At 43.0% G+C, this 22,977-nt stretch overlaps 1 long non-coding RNA gene across 1 annotated transcript in view; it reads left to right on the top strand.

The window, feature by feature from the left end:
- LOC108786413 overlaps window positions 1–22,654 on the top strand; it is a 51,713-nt gene extending 29,059 nt beyond the window's left edge. The window contains exon 3 of the long non-coding RNA XR_001941203.1: window positions 22,500–22,654. This is a non-coding gene — a long non-coding RNA (uncharacterized LOC108786413). The remainder of the gene's footprint in view (window positions 1–22,499) is intronic.
- The last annotated feature ends 323 nt before the right edge of the window (window positions 22,655–22,977 follow it).

Genomic DNA, 22,977 nt, shown 5'->3' with positions numbered 1-22,977 from the left:
ACGGCGTAAATGTACCCCCCCCCCCCCCCCTCCACCTTGGACAAAAGTTGATTTTTCAATCGACTTTTGACAAAGGAGATGGTCAGAAATTACTGGTGGAACAGTGACTGCAACCAATGAGCCAATGTTCGAGTATTCTGACTGCTTCAGAGTACAATAGACTGGTTAATACCTGCATTTAAGCGGTTGGTTCCACCACCCGCGCCAATCGAGCTGTACGAGAACAAAATGGCCAGTGTATGGCCAGCATAGTGGAGAACTGAAGCCAAAACCTTTTTTTTTTAGGTTTGGATAGAGGTATGGAACAGTTTTTGCGTCTATGTCCAATTGGGGCTTTTCCAATATCCACAACAGGAAGTAAGGGGAAATTCCTCCAAAGTGAGGGAAATCCCTGATGGTCAGCAGGGTCACCAGAACTAGTATCTCCATTGGAAGATTTCCCCTCTATTCCTGTTCTGATGACAACCCAAATTTTGGAATTTTCTTTCGCTGTAATTAATAACATTCACCGGGATACATAGAAAGGGTGAATCTCCCTAACGGGGACACAGACAGTAATAAAAACCGAAAAGGGGTTCTAATCCCTCTCCACCCTATCCAAAACGTATCTGGGTTCACCTACACTTTAAGTTTTGCTTATAACAGAAGCCACTAATAGCAGAAGCGCACGGCATGGTCAATAACCACTGCCAGCCATGTTAGTATTATACCTTTTCCATTTATAGTACATGCATTTGAAGATTGATCTCTATATTGCAGAAAGCAGAATATAGCTTCTGTCACATTATGAATGTTATATTAACTTGGAAGCCATGGAAATGCTACGGTAATGTGACAATCTCCTTTCATTAATCAAAAGAGCGAGCTATGACAAGGAACATAGGAATAAAGCGTCAGTCTCCTATTTAAAGGTCACACTATAAATTAAAGGCATAGTCCACTTTTACTGCAAAAATAAAAAATGTGCATTATTTTTTGCATTGGCATCTGGGAAGCATTGCAACTGTGATCAGTGGATTGTGAGTGCAATGCACAGGCTCCTGTAGACTGTTCCTCTAGCCCCAGGTCTATACCGTGGTATGGACCTTTGGTTATGGGGCTGGAGGAAGTCATAAATGGACTATAAGTGCTGTGTAAGGTAAGTTCAGGTAAGTGAAGGGGCAGGTCGAAGGTCAGGGGCTGCAGAATGGCGCCATTTTCCATGTTATATTCTAAATATGAGTGTAACATGGGAAAATAGGGATGTCCCGATACCACTTTTTTAAGACCAAGTACAAGTACTGTCCCTCATGTACTTGCCGATACCAATTACCAATTCTTTTTCTTAAAGGGACATGTGACAATTTTACTAAAACAACACAGACTGATGATTTTAGGGCACTTTCTCAAAAGGGCTAAATACAGATGTCCCCATAGCAGAACACATGTCCCCATAGCAGAACACATGTCCCCAGAGCCGAACACATGTCCCTACAGCAGAACACATGTCCCTAAGGTGGAATAGTATTCTGCTTTGGGGACATGTATTCTTAGAATACATGTCCCCAAAGCAGGATACATGTCCCAAAGCAGAACACATGTTCCTAAAGCATAATAGTATTCTGCTTTGGGGACATGTGTTCTGCGAATACATGTCCCCAAAGCAGAATTCCTCTCACCAGGCTGCGTGTTGATCTCACCCAGGCGACGTGCACATCTGCAGTGGCTCTGCGGGCACTCCACCTCACTGGCGTGGCTGGGACCCCGTCTCCTCCATGTCCGGACCGGCGATGCTGGGACCCGGACTCCTCCACGTCCAGACCATCCCTGTCGGCCGTCCGGCCAACTATCTTCACTTCTGGGCCCCCTGACCTCCATCCATTTTCCGGCCCAGTCCTCCCCTGTCAATGTGCAGCTGGAACCCCAGATTCTAGCCCTGGGGCGGCCGCTCCAGCTGCACTGCCGCTAATTCCACCCCGGAGCTGTCCATGGCTGTGCCTGCTCTGAGAAGGAGGAGGAGACAAAGAACCGGACAGGCACTGCCATGAACAGCTATGTGCAGGTCCCCAGCAGGCTGCCAAGGTGCCAACAAGCGCATGAACTCGGATGGACGCTGCTGTTTAAAAATGTAATGGGCCGGTATCAGCCTTAAGAATCGGGGCATTTGCATACTGGTATCGGTATTGGGACATCCCTAATGGGAAATGTTATGTTAGCGCCACAAAAGAAAAAAAAGGGAAGTGGCCCCTTTTGTGGAGACTGTTATGTTTATGGCTCTCTAGGGCAGCTTTGCTGGTTCTTTCTGCTTTGTCTTTCAGGTTACAAACTGCCTGCTGTTGCTAGGAAGATTTACCTCAGTTGCTGGGCAGATCTTCTATCAGCTGAGCACAGGATTGGTGACAAATCTTTTCGCGGGAAAACAGCTGGCCAATGACTGTAGCCTTTCACCTCTATAGTCACACCTGTCACTGGGCGGGGTCAGCAGTTACCTCAGGACTGGCAGCTGGACTCACCTCTGAATTATCTTCAGTCTTCCTGCTCCCCCCCACTCTCCCATTTCCTCTATTTCCCTTTGTCATGGTCAATCTTTATGGGATCCTGTCACCCTCTTTGTGGGTGGACAATGGTTGGTAAATGGTAATTTGGTTGGTGTAAGTTATTGCTGCTTGAGTCTTGAAGGCTAAGCATGGTGGTCTGTTAATGGTTCTGTTTGGTAATAAAGGTCCATTTCATGGTTAAAATTGGTTAAAACCCAATAAAGTGGTCATGGCCTAAAGTGTTCTCCACAATCTTTGTCATGTGTTTTCTTATTTAGGTTTATTGTTATGGTATGATGCGTGTTCATGGGGTGTACAATCCCATGAATGGTGGATTTAGGTTATTGACACACCGAAAATTGGCTCCTTGAAGTTAAACGCTTAGATTACCTCCAATCTATACAACAGATGGAGGTGAAGATTAGAGATGAGCAGAGTCATTTTGGAATTATTGATTTAGCCATCGGTAAAATTTCACTGAAGCGTAAACTCTCCGTTCCGCTCATTGGTCTGCTTAGGTTTAGAGTTTATATTTGTGTTTATTTCTCCTTTTTTCTCTTTCCATTATTAATGTACTGTTGCCGCCTCATATGTCTTGTAGCAATCTACCAACTGAGGAACCACAGAGTATGGAGGAGGAGCAGGTATCCACACACTTGCAGTTAGAAAGAAGTGAAGAGGTGGCATATCAACAAATGGGCCTCCAGTAAAATACATATAGCGCTTTTTCTACTACAGCTATGCTTTACTACAAAGTGACCCTGCAATGAACGGGTCACTTATAGGCCCCATTCACACGTGAGTTGAGCACCTTTGTTCTGTTTTGGGGCTTTTTTTAAAGCATTTATACAGTCTGTGATGGAGCATTTAGCTTAAAATGGGCTTTCAGGTACATCCCAGTGTGTTTGTATGCGCTTTGATGCGTTTCCATGCGTTAAAGTGCATTTCAGACCAGACAAAATGAGACATGCAGTATTTATCTGGTCTGGTCTGGAACGGACTGTGCTGGTGTGAACAGAGGCTAGACATAGATACATTAGGATGCATTTTGGGTCCGGAAACAATCTGGTCTGATCTAGAGATGATCTGGATGTGGTGTGAATGGGCCCTAAGGCAGGACACTTCCGTGCTCCTCACTTCTTCTTTCTCCAGGTTTGTAGATGGACAGCTGCTGGGGATTGCGCTGTCCCTTGTGATCTTGTACTGGGCAGGAAGTTCAGGGAAGCTGAACTGAGAGAGTAGGAGCTCTTCAGCAACATGATGACTGCAAGTGCTTGGGCACAATTGTAAAGAAATACTTTGATGGGTAATGTATATTTGTTTGCTCTGGATCCATTATTTAAAAAACGTTTGAGAGTTTAATTCTACTATAAGCCAAACTCTGCAAAAACAGTTAACAAAATCTGCTTACTAAAATACACTACCCTTTACTTTTTTGGCTGTACATCGGTGTTTCTAGGTGTACATCCATGTACAACATTTTCTGTCCATACATTCTTATGGACAGAAAAACGCAGCAGCTATGGCTCCTGGGCGCGGACATACAGATATATTTCACTCTCAATGCAAATATGTCTATAGTTGGGCCTGAATACGCTTGTGCGTATGAGTGCTTGGTATATTGCTTCTGTCACTTATGTTGGTGTGATAGTCACATTGTTCTATGCTTGTGCTAGCGCTACCATTTACATCCATATTGTTTCATTATGTTATAGTTGTATTTCCTTTGGAAAACCTAATAAAAACATACAGGTGTAAGAGAATCCATAATATTATTAGACCAGGTACATAAAAAGTACCCCGAAAGTAAAAAAAATAATTGCTAATAATACACTAAGTAAAATGGTTAAAAAAAAACCAATGAAAGTGTAATTATATATAATTACTATAAAATGTGCCCCGATGCAGCCGAAACAAAGAATATGACATGAAAAGAAATAATTTGCAGGAAAAGAAAAGATAATAACGAGACAAAAGAACCAGAATTTAAAAAAAAAAAACATAACTGAGAAGAGAAAAAAAAAAGAGCCAACGAAAGGGGATTATGCGCACCAGTATTCACACGCCTAGTCTAACTATTGGAATCCGCACACGAGATCAGCGTCTTTAAATCCAGCCTGAACCTCACAAAGGAGATGAAAAAACAGCACAACATCCCACGTTCATTTTACATGCACAAAACAAATACAAAATAAAAAATAGGATTGATGCACTAAAGCAACTGTGGTGGAACGACAAATTCCATCATGCCTCTGCCACTGGGAGTCATGTCTGTAGCTGTCAGAGTCTTGCAATGCCTCGTGGGGACTTGTAGTTCTACAACAGCTGGAGTGCCAAAGTTGCCTACCCCTGCACGAAAGGATATGCATGTAAGACCATACACCCATTCTGCGTAAACAAGAAAATTGGATGCTCATAGAATTTATTATGCATCCACAATGTGCACAAACCCGCACAGGCTACTCCATATATATACGCAGAACTCACTAAACAAATTGCTATATAATGTGCGCTTAAGCATCCAAGTACGCCATATAAACCGTAGTGTTCCTAAAACAAAAATGGGACCTTCCCTACTGTTTTGGGGTCTGTGAGCATCCTATACAATGGGTATTATTACACAATTGAAGGAAAACAACCTTACATAGTTACATAGTATTTGAGGTTGAATAAAGACACAGGTCCATCAAGTCCAACCTATTTCTGCATGTGTATGCGTGTGTATGGGTCCTTGTGTGTTTTTCTTTTATGGGTAACCTTAAAACAGAACCGTGGACAAAAAATGTTTATGATAAAAATGAACAACCCAATAAAAGATTAAATAACAAATCCTACTAAAAGATAAAATAACAAATCCAGATTTTGCTGCAATGTTCACCTTCAGTCCAGAGATTTGCTATACAGTACCTTTTACTGCCACTAGATGTCCCCAGTCTGATGGCCCGTCATCTTGGACCCGCCCCCAGCCTGTGACTGGAGAGTAAAAAGAGAAGCAGCTCATCTCTGTCACTTTCCTTTCTCCTCTTATCAGCATGCTTCTTCTCAGAACATGAACTGATTGGCTGCTTGTACTGCTTTCTATTCTCACTCTGCAAGACGCTGATACCAGGTCAAATTCAGGCGCTTACACTGCTTGTATTAACAAAAATACATTTAATGATTTATTAATCATTACAGAGCTGCATTAATTTGTGTCTTTTATCTCTGCCTGGAGGTCAGCTTTAATTAGTAAAAAACATCTGTGAACTGTACCCACCCGAGGGAGGGGGGGGGGTTGTGTGCAAGGGGGAGCATGGGGGGTTGTACTACGCAAATTCCAATCTTGTGTTCATTTATAGAAATGCAAGAACCAGCCAGCATAAGAGATTCTATACACTGGTGCCTGGCATACAAAATTCCAATGATAGATACAAGTACATAGCATAGCACATGCACTTTACATTGATTAACTTTTGTATCTCAGTTTATTTTTAAGAAACATGTTGGCATGTTGTGCACTCCATAGTGGACCTTCTAGAAAGAAAGGTCACAAAGTCAATATTGTCTGGACTTCAATATACATGGCAAACAAGGACTATGCCATATGCATGGAATATCAGTATACAATCAGCTAGATAGGGACTGCAATGACTATGCTCACGTGAAGCAAGCATACCCTAATGGCTTATCCTTGCTCTTGTTCACTGTCTTTAAAAAAATCAGCCCCATTGGGGAGGAAACAAATAAAAATGACAATAAACCCAAAATAAAATTTAAAAAATCACAATAGCTTAATGAGAAATAAGGTTATACCAAGTCAAACATCAAACCGAAGAATAGAAAAAAGAAAAATATCAATGAACAGGAATACAGATAGAAGTACACAAATAATAATACGAAGATACTGACATTAAAGTAAGTTTATCATCTCTGTGCAGAGTCTACTAAACGATAAGCTCTCAGGAGTCCCGAGTATCACGTAGATGCATTCAGCCCAGGTCATGTGGAAAGCGAGCTTCCTAGGGATCAAACAATAGGCCAACCACAAACGCAAAGCAAATCTTCTGAGATTTCCTAACAGGGACCCTCAAAATTCCAGCTGGATTTATTCAGAATAATTTTTTTCCTGTGCGTGGACTCCTTTGATAGGGATTATTCTTACTGTTTTAGCCTCTGGAAACTATTTTGTACTAGAGAGTGATTTTGTCAGGAATGCTTCATGCATTTGTGAATCTTTCGAGATCTCTGGATTTTACACAATCTTCCTCTAAGCTGGTGAATTTAGTTTAAGCCAGCACCTTTGTTTTATTATTCATTAATTATATGCTAGCATATGTGTGGCTGTTCGTGAACAGGATGTTTGAGGCTCAATCGTTTTTGCCCTCGGAGTGATTCATAACACGCTGGAGGCGATCATATGCTACTGGGAGAATGGGAAAGGGTAGAGTGGAAGCTGACCATGGCAGGGGACCATGCCATGACCATGAGAAGAGAGAGGAGAGGAGCAGCAGCTGATTTGGTCTACTAGGAGTGGATGCAGAGGAAGCACTAGCATAGAGGCAGAGCTGATCATGGACCAGGGAGTGGGATGCTGAAGACAACCCGTTCATGAAGTGAACAGAGGAAGGGAGAGGAGGCAGAGGGAGAGCTGATTTTGGACTAGGGAGTGGGATGCAAAGGACAAACTGATCATGAACTGAACAGGGGAAGAGAGAGGAGGCAGAGGGAGAGCTGATCATGGGCTTGGAAGTAGGATGCAGAGGACGAACTGGTCATGGACTTAACAGAGGAAGAAAGAGTAGGCAGAGGAAGAGCTGTTCATGGAGTGAATTGAGAAAAAGAGAGTAGGCAGAGGCCGATCATGGACTGGGAAGTGGGATGTAGAAGACGAACTACTCATGGAGTGAACAGAGGAAGGTAGAGGAGGCAGGAGAGCTGATCGTGGACTTGGAAGTAGGATGCAGAGGACAAATTGGTCATGGAGTGAAGAGAGAGGAGGCAGAGAGAGAGCTGATCATGGACTTGGAAGTAGGATGCAGAGGACAAATTGGTCATGGAGTGAACAGAGGAAGAGAGAGTAGGCAGAGGGAGAGCTAATCATGGAATTGGAAGTATGATGCAGAGTACAAATTGGCCATGGAGTGAAGAGAGAGGAGGCAGAGAGAGAAAGCAGATTGTAAAATAGGAAGCAGGATGTAAAGGAAAACGTGCCATGGGGATTCAGGAAAGAGGAGGCAGGGAAAGAGCTGATTGTTAACTGGGAAGAGGGAGGCAGAGCAAGAACTGGTCATGGAGTGAAGAAAGAAAAGAAAAGGAGAGCAGATTATGGACTAGATAGAATGCTCATGTATAAATTGTTGTTTCTCACTCCTGGGTGATTTCATACTCTTTCTCTTGATGTATGAGGTCATGATGCCGCTGTCTAAACTAGCCATAAGAGGTTCTGATGAAGGGGGCGTGCCCCTGAAACGCATAGACCGTTCGAACTTACAGGGGCAGAGGATCTTTGATCTGTTTCATACTGTGAGACTCCTGCTGCCAGAGGTTTCCATTGCATCGCCTTTTACATGCTTTTATTGATCGACCCTTTTGTGAGTATAATTTCAGCTGTGTTGCCGTACAAATAAATTACTCTTTACACGATGGAGGCGCTCTGTTTTGCTTTGTAATTCCCAGATCGAGGGTCTATTTGACCGGTGGGAGCTGCCTCTTCTGTGTATCTACAAAACGTCCAATTTGGCTATTCTCTTGCAACCGGCGGTGCCGGTATCTGTTGGTTGTTAGCCATAAGACAACTCCAACAAGAGGTGGGGCTTACTGGGAAGGGGCAGGGCTTGGCATACACAGGACTCCTGTACGTTTAAAAAATGGCAGGGAGCATTTAATATCTGCTTAGGACTTTGCCTCCACTTTGGCAGCCAGGGGACAGTAGCTACAGTGTTAGCAGACAACATACCACAAAAAGGATAGCATTTTGGAGAATGAGGATGATAGAATGGCAAAGTCCTAGAACATGATAGCAGTGCTAAGGCAGCAGCTGGAGGTCACATAGCTGAGGTACCATGCAAAACATGGGGGTCATGAATTGTGCAGTGCTGAATGCGCAAACTCTAGATAAGGATGATGGTATAGGTTAGGAATGTGGGGAGTTACCTGAAAGAATAGCTATTGTAGACAGAGGGGAGTGCTGCAAAGAACATAATGTGGATGTTTGGGTGAGGGAGCTGCCATCGAATGTAGATATTATGAGGAGGCTCCTAGAGAACATAGTATGGACAGTGGGGAAGAACTGAGAAAATGAAACATGGTCAATGGGAAGAGTGCTGCCAGAGAACATAATATAAATGTGAAGGGGGATTGAATGGCAGAGTACATTGGCAGAGAGCTGTCAGGGGATGTTGCATTGACAATTGGGGGAGAATTAGCAAAAAATATGGTGCAGAGAACATAGTGCAGACAAACAGGGAAGAATTGATATAAAATGAAGCATGGACAATGGTAAGCAAGCTGTCAGAGAATAGAATATGAATGGGGAAATGGAATAGAAGTGGCAGAGTGCATAGTGCAGACATAGGGAGAGAGCATGTATGAGGATGTTGCACTGATAACTAGAGAGATGGTCAAGAAATTGGTGCCGAGATGATGCCAGGGACCATAGAATGGAGGGGGGGTCGCTACCAAAGTATGCAGTGTGGATACTTGAGGGAGGCAGAGAACTTAGTGTGGCCAGTGGAAATAAAAAGAAGATGCCACAGAACACAATGCAAACAGTGGAGGGATGCATGCCAGAGAAGCTACCGACTGTCCAAAGTGTTTAGTATTGCGACACTGTTGAGGGTACAATGAGGGGAATTTATCAAAACAGGAGCAGACAAAATCTGGAGCAGTTGCCCACACTAACCAATCAGCTTCTCTCTTTTATTTTCAAATTTTAACTCCGCAAACTGAAAATAGAAGCAGATTGGTTGCCAAAGGGAACTGTTCTAGATTCTGTCTGCTCCATTTTTTATAAATACCCCCAAATGTGTTTATGCTCTCTTGCTACATTCATTCCAGATGGTAAAATACTCCATTAGTGGAAGTTACAATCTCTGTATTTATCACCCAATGGGAAGGATTGAGTCTCACACGTCCTATCAGCAGCTGGTCAGGGCTGCAAAGTACATACAGTATGCTTTCAACAGTTGGACAGAGCTGAGAGTCATCATGTGTAATGGGCCGCTAGTCTGAGCTGAAGATCTGAGCTCTACTCTTTGCATTGAGCCCTCACAAGAACCATAGCCAAATGCAAGTCAAAACAGTTCGTTTTACCTGTTTAAGGATATATTTTGTTGTTAAAAACCCAACCTGAGCCTAGACTGTTTTTTTAATATTTGGTAAAGTCAGAATAGGTTCAAAGCTAAACTTCAGGTATAAAAAAAAAATCACAAAAAGTCTTCACTTCTCTTCTACATGCAGATGGAATGTACATGGCCATTTTCTAAGTGATGCATTTTGTGTTTTAAATGCCTGCTGGCCTAAAGGAAAAAAAAAAGTAGGATAGTAGAAAAGTTCAACCAGACAAAGAGGTAATTCAGCCTTTTCACTATAATGCTGACATTTTTATCAGTTATAGAGTATTTTATGTTCCATTTATCTTGCTATCCGTGCATTATTCATTTTATTTACACATAATCTTTCTTGTGCAGTAGCCAATTTATTAAATTGTGCTTATTAATTGACTGGCACCAGAAATAACCCTTCTTTGTACACTTAGTATTATCTGTATTGCTCTGGGCACTTTATATATTTGGACTAATCATGTTATGGCTTCTTATTTGATGTATAATTATGTTTTTGATTAGTTTTGTGAATAATGAAATTAAAATATGCATTTGTTTGACACCTGCAGTTTATTCTTTCTATACTGTTTACTGAAGGCATTGTGCATGTCCCTGTTTTGGAATTCCTGGTTATTTTTTTAGTAAAGAATAGGAACATAAGGTTACCCTTGACAATTGGAATGTGAAAATACTGTAAATATGAAAATACAATGAGAAGATGAAAGAAACTTAAAACATGATTAGTCAAGAATACAAGTTATGAAAAGCTGGACCTCTCAGGCCCCTTTCAGATGCACGGTCTCATCAGGTTGACCTGTCCGTTTTTCAGATGAAAGTCCAATGTTAGTCTATGGGCAGCCAGATCTAAATGGAGGTGCGGCTGTTTACCCCCGTCATCAGATTACCCGCGACCAGGTCTGGAAAACCAAACGAAACAGAGTTCCATTTTGACAGACCTGATTGCAATGGATCAGGGGTAATCTGATGTCAACGGGCACATGTCCGTTTACAGCCGACTCCCCATAGACCTAACATGGGTCCATTACATTCAGTTTTCTATTCCAACAGTGACATCTGTTCCAAACTGCTCCGATCACGGATGTGCACGGATCCAATGCTGATTGGAACTGACAAGCGCCCATGTGAAAGGGGCCTTATAGAGTCTGATTTATAGACAATCAGATGGGACTATTGGAGCACAAGAGATCTCCATGAAGACCTACAGTAATGTGATTTTTCATCTCTACGTCCTCTTGTCAGTGTTACAGTCATGTGTAAAATTAAGTACACCCCATGGAAATGTACTTTTTCATCACACTGAAACAGTCAAGCATTAGATCTTGATTCACAAAGTCCCTATAGATAAAGGTGGTATAGTCAAACAAATCACACATTAAATTGACATGGTGTATCATTTTTTTATCTAAATTAACAAAAATGCAGATTGGTTACGTGGAAAAAGTAAGTACATCCCTACATTTACCACCACTTTGATTCCATGAAATTAAAATTATGCGTTTCAAGATTAGGTGCCACTGATTAGAAGCAGGTGTTCCAGTTTAGATGCCAATGATTAGAACCTCCTTCGGGAGTATGCAGATGTCTTATTTAAACCTCAAGAAAAAGTAGAGGTGAGCTGCTGGATTCAAATAATCACAAGATCGGTCAAACCTGATAAAGCACAATGGCTCCGGTAAGGCCGCTCTCAAAAACAGGATGTCCCTCAGACAAGGGGAACCAGAATTGAAGATTCATGTATATACAATACACAGACAGCTCCATACAACAGCCCAAGAGTCCAAAAACGTTTAACAGAACTGGTTGACAAACAACAAGACAGAACAGCCACTGCATTTTGAAGGCTCAAAGGCCTCTCCATCTTCAGTGCTTTACTTTCTTCACAAAGAAAGTCGTGGATACCTAAAAGACTAACAAGTGATTTTTAAAGATTATCAATTGATTTGAAATCAATCGATCCAGCGAAAGGCAAATTATTGACAAGTGGTGTAGATTTTAAACTGATACTAATTTGGCCAGGACTGGCTGAGCAAGCAAATTCAACCCAAGAGCTGACCGTTTCATGTCAAAAGATGTCTCCAAGAACCCCAAAATTGAATTGCATGTGTTCTTGCAACAGTTGGAGTCAAAGTGCACGCATCTACAATCAAAAAGAGATTGGTCCGATTCAACCTGCATGAGAGGTGTGTTAAGAAAAAGTCTTTGTTGTCCAAAAAAAAAACATTAGAGCAAGATTACAGTTTGACATTGAGCATACAGGCAAAGACCAGGCCTTCTAGAACAATGTGCTATGCCGGATCAATCAAAGAAAGGGTTGTTTGGTCACGGTAGACATGTTTGTAGACCATAGACAGTATTTGACGAAAACCTAAAAACAACTGTGAAACATGGTGGTGGAAATGTAATAGTTTTGGGAAACTTTGCAGCTTCAGGGCCAACAAGTTAATTAAACATTCTGCATCATATCAAAGTGCGCTTGATGAGAATGTGAGGACATCTGTCTAAAAATCATAATAATGATCTAAAGCACGATAGCAAATCCACCAAGCAATGGCTCAAAAAGAAGAACTAGAGGATTATCGACTGTCCTAGTCAAAGCCAAAATTTGATTCCCACTAAAATACTGCAGGGGGATTTGAGAATGGGCAGATCATGCATAGAAACAGAGCAAACATTTTGCATTTAAAGGAATTTTGCATGGAGAAGTGGTCAAACAATGAGACTGGTGGGCAGTTATATAGCATGCCGAAAGAAGTCATTTCTGCTACGGGGGCAATATCAGCTTTTCATGCCAAGGGTGTACTTACTTTTTTCAATAGTTCACCATTACATCTTTTGAGATTTCTCTTTCTTTATTCTTTCATAAAAGCATAACACAGGAGATGAATTGAGACCTCTTTCCAAGGGGTGTACATAATTTTTCACATGACAGAAGCCTGACAGGGGCTGAAAATAACGGCACTTTTAATTGGGGACAAAGAACACCCCAGCCTGCCCCAATCATGTCACAGATACTCAATTCCTGCATTCTTAGGCTATTTTAACTGTTAGCCTCACTCCTGAGGATGACTGATGGTAGAGGAAATATAATGCAGATAGGATTAATAGCATCTGTGCAAAAAATGGTGCGCATTACATAAAAACTTAGGCCAATACCGCCAATGCAAGCATTTCCTGTAACAAACTGGCAGAGTAGGGGTTAGTGACTGGGTGATAACAAGCATATGCAAGTGTCAGAACTGCTTGTCAACATGCTGGAATGTTTTTTCGGATCATTGAATTGTCTCAGCGGAAAACAAAACTATGCTTTTACTGCAGGTGTAGCAGAGCTCAGCTTTGCTTGAATCGCAGAGAAAATGCACAGTGGGCCTGGTGGTGCAGCAGTCTTGGAATTTATTGTCATATCTCTCATTTATCATTGCAGCGGATGAGAGATTTATCCATCTATCCACAGCCTGACACAGTAAGCAATACAAGGTGACGTGCATTGAATTTAGTAGAAGGGAACCCAAGAAACCCCCATGCTCACTTCCAGACTCCATTAAAGTGGACCTTCACCCCCTTTGACTAAAAATCACATAAGCAAACATATTTTTATTTTATTTACAATTTCTTTTTTCTCCACTTCCTGGTCCACTTTGGCAGAAATTATGTAATCGTGCCCAAGCATTGCATCCTGGGAAGATTACATCAGCAGTGTATTGCTGGGAAATCTCACCTGTAATCTTATGAGATGTCAGGGAAAGGCATTTTCCTCCCCTAAGATGATGTGCATGGGCACATGTCCTAGTCACATGTGCCAGAGTTCCAGGACGTAAAGGGAGATATACACTGAGTGGCCAGATTATTATGACCACCTGATGTTTGTAGGCAAATTAGCTATCATTAGCTATGATTTTGCGCTTAAGTTGCTAGAGGGCCAGACCATTATAAATAGGGAAGCAGGTTGTTTACCACGACAGTAGAAGTGATTTTTTTCTGAAGATATGCGTAAACAAACGCAATTTAAGAGCCTTTGAACGTGGGATGATTGTTGGCGCTTGGAGCCATGGAGCGAGTATCAGCAAAACAGCAGAATTTGTTAAATGTTCAAGAGCAGCTGTTGTTAAAGTGTTTAAAGACTGGACTGTCAGCCAAAAATCTGGGTCTGAACGTGCGAATTGTGGCCGTCAGCGACTAGTCAATGTTAGGGCAGAATGGAGAGTGGCAAGACTGGTACAAGACAACAGAAGAGCAACAGTGCAGTGTCAACGAAGTACTGATGGGGTGGTCATAATAATCTGGCCAATCAGTGTATTAATCTGCCCTTACTAAAAATGGCCACTGTCAGACGACTGGGGAAGAAAAGAAAAATAAGGTGTGCAAAAAGAAAAAGAAGCCGGCAGTGATCTAGAAGTATCTGTTTGAAGATTGTCATTACTAAACATCTCTAAAGGTTCCTTTTGTTGTTATTTTAAAGATATGAAAGCATGAACCAAAGAAGGAGCGCCAGACTAAATTCATAAAGGAGTCCAAAGTTGCCTTAACGATTCATAAAACAACAGCTAACATGGGGAGGGGGGCAAGAACCACCACCCCTCTCCCCTTCATTAAGGCTCAATAATATTTGCAAGTCTTTAAACACTTGCATATGTTATTGAGCCCTGATGAAGGGGTGGGGGGGTTCCTGCCCCCAAAATGCATTGACTGTTTTAAGAATCGTTAAAGCCATTTAGACTCCTTTATGAATTTGGTCTGGTGCTTCTTCTTTGGTTCCTGCTTTAGGTGACGTTTCTGAGTACTCACCGGAGGGTAGCCTTGCTTTTGCAAATATTATTGAGCCTTGATGAAGGGGGGAGGGTGGTTCTTGCCCCAAAAAATGCTTTGGATGTTGTGTTATAAATCACTAAATCTATTTTGGACTCCTTTATGACGTTGGTCTGGCGCTCTTTCTTTGGTTCATGCTTTGAGTGATGTTCCTGAGTACTCATCGGAGGGTAGCCCTGTTACCCATATCATATAATCCGTCTAACTGAAGCCAGTGAGCTTTCCAAATGACTGTCTTTTACCTTTACTGATATATATGAATAAACATTAAAGTCCCAGAGCCTCCTGGATGTATCCCTGCGGAATGAATGAATCCCTAGACATTGAGCTCAGGTCTATCCATCCAGGAATCCCTCAATGTAATAGAGCACCTCAGATACAAACACAGATGTGTTCTTTTGTTAGTCCATCTCACAAATCTAACCGCTTCTAATGGTGCTCTGTTTTGGATAATGTTAGACATTCCAGACTGCCACCCAACCTCCTTAGCCTCCTTACTGTGTATCCCGGCCTCTCTAAGGCATAAAATCACTTACTTCACATATGGGACTAAGTGTCATATTTTGGAATACCTATCTCCCCCCATCTTTCTCTTGTGGGAACTGTGGTTGCCCCCTGCTCCCCCAGGGATAGAGGAGCCCATCCGATTCTCTTGACAGTTGAGTAACAGATTCCACAATGTCCACTCCCTGCCTGACCTTAATGGCGTAATCCTTCTCAACTGATTATAAGATCTTCGTTTATGTGGAAAAAAGATATAGAGATATATATAATTTACTAAAACTGGAGCAGACAGAACCTGGAGCAGCTGTGCCAATAGTAACCAATCAGCTCCTATCTTCAGCTTGTTCAGTTAAGCTTTGAAAATTAAAGCCAGAAGCAGATTGGTTGCCATGCACATCAGCTCCAGATTCTGTCTGCTCCAGTCTTAGTAAATTCCCCTCATGGAAATTATATTGCTGTCTTTAAAGCCCAAATGAGCTTACAGTTTAAACTAGCTAAACACATTCTAGGTGCATTAAAACAAAAGCTGTGCAGAGTCTTATAGTTTGCTTCTGTTTAAAAATCAGCCACAGCTTGAGTAGAAAAGCCCATCTCCTGCCAGCATGCTGCAAAGTTGGACCCTTGCGCCCTGTAGGAAAGCAGTGGTCTCTCTGCAGAGGTCTGGCACGCCCCCTACCGAGTCACAAATACAGCTCTGCAATCAGCAAAGTTCCTCCTCGCAGCTGATTGCAGAGCTCCAGTTTGGTCTCAGCAAAGGGCTAGTTGGACCCCTGCAGTGAGATTGCTGGTTCCCCAGAAAGAGTAAGGGTCACATTCTGCAGCTGCAAGCAGTAGACAGGCTTGTTTTTATTCTTGCTCTTTAGAAAGACAACAAACTGTTAGGCTACATTCACACAGGGCATTCTGGGTTTCATGGGGCAAGAACCTATGGGTCCTGCAGCAGGTATCTCAAGCGTCCCCTGTTCAGATGCGGCCGCTGTATCTATTGAAGTTAATAACAAGGTGACAGAGGCCGCATCTGCAGACTGCTTGTACATGTCACAAGATATATATACTTACATAGTTACATAGTATTTTGGGGTTGAATAAAGACATACGTCCATCAAGTCCAACCCATATAGGTCCACGCATCATCTCATTCTTAGGGATACTGGTATCCCTGGATATTACGGTCCCTCAAGAAATTGTCCAAACATTTCTTGAACAAATCTACACTCTTGGCTGAAACTGCTGCCGATGGCAGTGAGTTCCAGACCTTAACCGGTCTTACTGTAAAGAACCCTCTTCGCCCATTGTGCTGGAATTTTTTCTCCACCAACTTTAGGTGGTGGCATCTAGTCTTTGTAATGGAGTTAATCTCAAACAGTTTGTTGCCAATGTTGCTGTCACCATTGAACATCTTGTACATGAAAATCATATCCCCCCTTAATCTCCTTAATTCCTGTTTAAGGTCAGAAGCCTTGTCTCATAGCTCTGGTCCTCCATTCCCCTAATTAGTTTTGTTGTCCTCCGCTGGACTCTCTCCAGTTCAAGGACATCCCTTCTCAGTACCGGCGACAAAAACTGGACCGCGTACTCCAGATGTGGCCGAACCAACGATCTATATAGAGGCACAATTATAGACTTGTCCCTGCAATACATCCCCTTTTTAATACAGGACAAGACCCCGCTAGCTTTGTTTACCGCAGCCTGGCACTGCATATATATACTGTATATATATATATACACAGACACACATACACAGTATATAAATATAAATAAACATAAAAATCTACTACCAGCAAAAACAACTTTTAATAATTCATTTTTCATGAACACTTTACTCATGCTTGTGCTCTCATGCTCGTGTGAGGTCTAAAAATAGTTGGCTGTTCAGCTCCACAAAGTACATATCAAGGGAGGTAAATGCATTGTGTTAATTACACTCAAGTTCTAGTCCCAGAGTGCTTCCTGTAGCTACAACAAACTATGTGATCTCTGAGCATCGAGGAATACCCCAACGATGGGCCAGGCAATTATAGAAAGAAGTATTGTCCAGTCCATGCAGCACAATCATTGTTTTTGTGTTGAGTCCTCTTAGGACGCTGCGTTGTTGGGAAGACAAGACACGGTATCGTTTTCACGAGTACCAAGACGTATGTAACTCACAAAGAACCCAAGGCCAATATATATCTCTATTTATTATCATTACAGTATTTATTATTAAAACATTTTTATGCTATACTAGCCCCCAGTCACACTAGGCGCATACGTAAACGTGCAGTGCATTTTGCTGCGCATCAGCATAAGGCAGCCCATTTATTTCAATGCGCTCAAGTGCTCATTTTGGTCTAGGTGCTAAAATAAAAAAATACACTCACTCAATCCTTAATGCCACTTGGCTGTTAGACCGGTCCCCACCGCCTCTACTCCCCTGGGCTCCGACGGTCTAAGCCCCGCAGACGCCCTCACATATACCAGATTTCCATTTACTTCCTGTCCAATAGCCACAACAGGAAATTAGAGGAAATCCCTCCAAAGTGAAGGAAGACCCTGGTGGTCAGCAGGGTCACCAGAACTAGTGTCCTCAATGGAAGATTTCCTGTTCTCCTGACAACGCAAAACTTGGGATTGAGGGCTTGTCCACACCATGTCCGGACCAGATCTGAGTGCACTTTTTACGGCTTTAAATGGGCTTTCAGGTGCGTCTCAGTGCGTTTGCATGTGTTTTTGATGCATTTACATACGTTTTGGTGGGTTCCAGACCAGAAAAAATAGTGCATGCAGTTTTTGTTTTCCCCACACCAGAACGGACTGCACTGGTGTGAATAGAGCCCAGAAATTCCATAGGAATACATTGGGATGCATTTTAGGTAAGGACAAACAACCATTCTGGTCCGGATCTGGTCTGGACATGGTGTGAACAAGCCCTGAGGGCCCATTTATACCATAAGTGCTGCGTTAATTGCGCGATACAGTGCTGATAACGCACGCTATTGCACAGTGCACCTAGCTTGCATTACCGGGCGCTAACGGGCGTTGGGCTGCCATTCATTTGAATGAAACCCCAACCCACCTCCAAGACGCTGTGTGTTGCGGCGCAGGGCAATGCGTGCTACCACAGTACCGCACGTTGCGGTGAAAAAAAAGGAATGCATATAATGCATGCTAGATGTCCTGTGGGACAGCTTACGTTAATACCACGATATTGTACAATTAACACAACGCTATGGTGTGACTTTTACTTTTGGTGTCACAACATGATTGACCATTCACCTCTCGCCCCCTCTGCTTCGGCTGTGGTATGCTCGAGGATCAGGTGACTATCTTTTCTTTATTTTCACCCCTAGACCAAAATGAACACTTAACCCTTGCAGTGCGGGGGTAGCCCCACTGCGAGGGTTAACCTTTCAAAATCCTGGAGTTGCGCTTTAAGTATGAAAGCCTCGGTGGGTGGGCTCCCAGACCACGGCAGCGACCAGACATGGTCTCTTTGCTCTGATTGCGTAAAGTGACAATGTTTCTTTAAATGTTTGTCACTTGTGAAGAAAAATGACATTGTTTCAGAGCAGACAGGAACAGTGGGTGTATTTGTCACTCTTCTTTCCCCTGTATTTATGAAATTGCTGACACTTTCCAGAGATTACAAGTGTTCCTGAAAACTGAAATTAATCCATTGGATGCTTCGGACTCCATGTTAGCGTGAAAACCATGTATTTGTAATGCCTGATTTGTTAAAGGGAAGTAGAAGAAAGGCGTAGGGTGCCGAGTCTCTTAAAGTAGTAGGTGTTCTCACACAGGTCTTAAAGGGACATTCAAGTCAAAAGCATTTTAAGCTATTTCGAATGCTGATTTACAATAGATCCATACAAGACCCTTTAGGTCTAGTAGGAAAGTTAGAAGGGGACACCCCCCCCCCCCCCCCCGTTAAAAATAACAAAAAGGGTGGGGGTCCCCCCCAAAGTCATACCAAGGGGGAGAAAAATGTGTGGGTCCCCCCTAAAATTCCCAACCAGACCCTTAATCCGGGCAGCAGCCTGGAAGGGCAGGAAAGGGGGCGAGCCCCTTTCTCCCTGCCATACCAGGCCGCATGTCCTCTCCTCAGAACTGAGAGGGGTGTCCCCCCTGGAAAAGCACCTTATCCCGTGGAAATAGGGACAAGGGCCACTTCTCCACAAGCCCTGACCCGTTGGTTGTGGGTGCCTGCAGGCAGAGGGGCTTCGGCAGACCGAGCACCCCGCTTCACCTGAAGCATATGCATTTGGCGTGGGCGAGCTGTTCGGCCACCTTCAGTTGCTGTACAGGCTATTGTGAATAGCCCATACAGTTGCCCTTTGGTTCGTCTGAACCGAAGGGCTCCAGCGGCCGAAGTGAGCCGAAGGATTCGCTGAATCTTCGGCTTAATCCCTCAGCTTTAGTGAATAACCCTCTTAGTGTCCTGCAGAATCAGCTGGTTCCCTTCCCTTGTCCTGATATCCTGTTTTTGGGTGGCTCCTTTCCCTCGCAGGGCCCTATGGAGCCACTCTTGTGTGTGCTAGTGAGCTGTGTATGTCCCCACAAATACACGGCAAGGCAAAAAAACTCCCCAGCTCCCTACTCCAAGCTAGAAGATGAACATGTGCTGGAGATTCCTCTGTCCCTTGTGATCTTATACAGGAAGATCAGTGAAGTTGAGCTGAGAGAGTTGGAGCTGTTCAAGAACATGATGACTGTAAGTGCTGGGCAACAAATATAAAGAAATACTTTACTGGGCAATGTATATTTGTTTGATCTGGATATATTGGTAAACACATGTTTGAGAGTTTAATACGATTTTAATCAATATAGACGGAATTATCGTCTTTAGGCAGCTCTCCCAGGAGTGGTGACGCATGGTTGGCTCTTTGCTCGAATAGGGACTGTGTGTGCAACGAGGAAAGCGCAGAGAGCAGATTTTATTTTATTTAGACTCCTATATCATAAAAAGCCAACTCAGTTTGGGGTTTCAAAGAATACCCCTTCATCAGGGGCTGGCATGGTTAAACAAAGTGTGTACTGGACTGATAAAAGTGGAGAAGGCCCTGTAAGGTAATGGAGCCACCCTAAGGGCTCTATCACACCCTATCCGGCAGGATCCGAGCCCGGAACACAGTGGATCACATGGATCGCGTTCCGGGGCGGGAGGGGGTGTGGCTGTACCACTCATGTCAATGGCAACGCATCACAGCTCCCCCCCCCGCAGCGCGATCGCCCACATCGGAACACACGGTACATGAATGCCCTCCAGCGCAAGTAGTGCTTGCAGAGAACGCAGGCAATGTTTTACCATGCGTTCTGGTGCGGGCATTGGCACTGTGTGTGCTGGAACGCACCGGAGCTGGTGTGAACCGGCACTAAACAGGATATCAGGACCGGTGCTCAGGGGACCAGCTAATTCTGCAGGAAGCTAAAACTTTTACACGTCAAGGAGCAGCTGAAAACAAATGACGACTTTCAATAAACGTTTTGATTTTGGCGCAGACGCTGTGTTATCTGGATATAAATAATACCCATCTGGGTACACTGCATATATTAGTGTCAGTGAGTGACCAGTCGGTGAAGCATTCGTCCAATCCTATGAGCCCTAATCAGGGCCATTTCCTGCATACTGAGCAGAAAGTCAACAGTGACACTGGAGGGGAAAAGACTTCCCTTTGCTGTATCAATAACTAGGGTGCTGTTGTCATGAGCAGAGCTCCCAGCCACTAGTGGGGGGGACCCCAAATCTCCACTGATCGTCCTTGGTAATTGCACTATGGCTGTCGTGTGTCTGGATGTAAACAAGGTATTCATGTAAATTGTACAATTCATAATGGTGAAATACAAAGCGCAGGAGCTCATAGCAACCAATCACGTTTCAATTTGCTGCAGTCAGTACCGCGGAGATGATATCTAAATGCTTGGTTTGAGATATTACATTTAGCACACTCGTCTTTACTGAACAAGTCTGACTGAGTTTATCTTCTATCAGACTAATAGAGAACTATACTTGGTGGAGTCACCACAACACACCATCATCTACTGTGTATGATGAGTATTACTGGAGCATGTCAGAGGTGCAACAACAACAATCAGCTCACAGATTCTGCAACACACACTAAACAACAAGGACCTGATTTATGAAACTGTGCCATAGGAAAATTCTATTGTTGCCCATAGCAACCACTCTGTCTTTTCTACACTCCGTGGTTCCATTGTTTGCTATGATTTACAGTTATCACACTTATTATACACCATCCTCACACCGTCTGACTTAGAAAGTAAAGCAAAGAGCAATGTTAACCCATCACTGAACTCAGATCCATAAAAGACAAACTCTTGTAGACTGCTGTAGGTTATGACACACGCAGCTCCTTTACTTATCACTGCATAAGCTCTCCACTGCACATACAGCTCACAAATTCTTTACACAATATACTGCTCCATCATATACAATATACCAATTTCTTGTAACCTACACAAGTAAATATGAATAGTGATTAACAAAGTAAAAAAAAAAACAAATACAATATTTACAAATGAAAAGATTAATAAATAAATAAATACATGTAAACATATGAACCTTATATGTACCTAATATATAAAGTAGGGTGACAGATGTCAATGTATATGACTTACATGTACCTATTAGATAGATAGATAGATAGATAGATAGATAGATAGATAGATAGATAGATAGATAGATAGTATATAAAGATTTAGTGCACACACTCACAAGTCTATACCATAGATCTCATACTGGGACATGAAGTCAAACAACTGGGATGCCTTCTATACAGTCAGTTGATGGAATGATTACCTGCAGGTATATAAACAGTATACAAAGTCACATGACCATCCAGAGAGAGACAACTCACCTATACAAAGTCACACACATTGCATGGAAGAAGATCACTCTTACCTCCTGTACAGACATATAAACATCCTAATGATATGAAAGCCTAAATCACCCTATACTAATGTAGTCAAATTAAATCAGATATTCTTCATTGCAGGGAACATGGTGCCTGTAATATATTTGATAGATAGATAGATAGATAGATAGATAGATAGATAGATATGAATGATACAAACACACACATCGATCTCTCTCTCTCTCCATCTATACATCTGTCATATAACAATCACAAACAACATCCAGTATAACAGGGACACATAGCCAATGCATACCCAGCACAGCGTATACACGATGATCACATTGTATACACGATCGGGGTGCCCGGAGGAGCCCCATTGTTCACGTGTAATGGGCACATGAAGTGACTGATGACGGGCACCGCACACACGTCTACAGCGATCGAACACACACATAGGTAAAGCAAATAACTTAGCAAGCAGCCGTCTGCCGTACCCTGAGCGGAGGAAGGTTCACTCATGTGCCAGGGACGAGGTTCCAGCCCCGGTCCGGAGTGGTCCACCATGCTCCATCCTCTCCTCCACCAACCTGCCCTTACCTCCCTACCCGGCAGTACGCTGCGCTGTGCCAGCTGACAAGGGGGGCTGCATTGTTCCACGGGCTGTATTACACCTATAACAGGTGCGCCATCTGCCGGCAGGCCGCGGTACTGCACGCTCTCCTGCCAACGTGATGAGTTAACCATTTCAGATCCGGATAGAACATTGCCTATCACAGCTAAAACGTCTGGCTTCATCTTCTATGTGAAGGCCCCATGCACACTGCTGTAACTGAACTCGCTGATCATCTATACAGAATCTCGCTTGCACAAGTCGGCAAAAAAGATCCTGTGTGAAAACAACGCAAGAAATGGTCCATGCATATAGATGTGTAAAGGTCCGCAAAGCATTTAGATGCATAACAATGTCTAAGAAAACTT

This window comes from Nanorana parkeri, unplaced genomic scaffold, assembly GCF_000935625.1.
Source record: "Nanorana parkeri isolate BGI_ZX_2015 unplaced genomic scaffold, ASM93562v1 scaffold209, whole genome shotgun sequence".
Taxonomy (NCBI): domain Eukaryota; kingdom Metazoa; phylum Chordata; class Amphibia; order Anura; family Dicroglossidae; genus Nanorana; species Nanorana parkeri.
This window is presented reverse-complemented; position numbering and strand designations above follow the sequence as displayed.